Genomic DNA, 970 nt, shown 5'->3' on the forward strand with positions numbered 1-970 from the left:
CGACCCTGTACAGGGTTTCCGAGGGTGTAAATCCTTACGGGAGTAGAAAGCCTCATCTTTCTCCCGCGGACCGGCTGGTAGTTTCGAACCGCTGAGCTTAAGGTTCGCAGCCCGATTCGTAACCACTACGCTACCAGAGCTGAATAGGTAGCTCTCTGTATATGAACATATTGGACTTATCTGCCATGTAGCTAGCTCTCAGTACATGGACATGATGAACTCATCAGCCATATAGCTAGTGCCCTGTATATGGACATGTTGGACTCATCAGCCATGTAGACAGCACTCTCTGTAAGAACATGTTGGACTCATCTGTCTTGTACCTAGTCCCCTATATATGGACATGTTGCACTACTCTGCCATGTAGCGAGCTCTCTATATTTGGACATTTTGGACTCGTCTGCCAAGTAGCTAGCTCTCTGTGCATGGATAAGTTGGACTGCTCTGCCATGTAGCTTACTCTCAGTATATGGACATGTTGGACTCATCTGCCATGTGCCTAGTACTCTGTATAAGGAAATGATGTAGTACTCTGCCATGTAGCTTGCTCTCTGTATATGGACTTTTAGGAATCGTCTGCCATATATCTAGCTATATGTACATAGATATATTGAACTGATCTGACATGTGGGTAGCTCTCAGTATATGAACATGTTGGACTTGTCTGTCATGTAGCTAGCTCTCTGTATATCGACATGTTGGACTCATCAGCCTTGTAGACAGCTATCTCTGTATGAACATGTTGGACTCATTTGCCTTGTAGCTATTCCACAATATAAACACATATTGGACTAGTCTGCCATGGAGCTCACTCTCAATATATACACATGTTGGACACATCTGCCATGTAGCTAGTATTCTGTATATGGACGTGATGGACTACTTTTCCATATAGCGAGCTCTCAGTATATGGACACGTTGGAGTCATCTGCCATGTTGATAGTTCTCTGTATATGGATATGTTGGACTA

Source organism: Chrysochloris asiatica, unplaced genomic scaffold, assembly GCF_000296735.1.
Source record: "Chrysochloris asiatica unplaced genomic scaffold, ChrAsi1.0 scaffold00152, whole genome shotgun sequence".
Taxonomy (NCBI): domain Eukaryota; kingdom Metazoa; phylum Chordata; class Mammalia; order Afrosoricida; family Chrysochloridae; genus Chrysochloris; species Chrysochloris asiatica.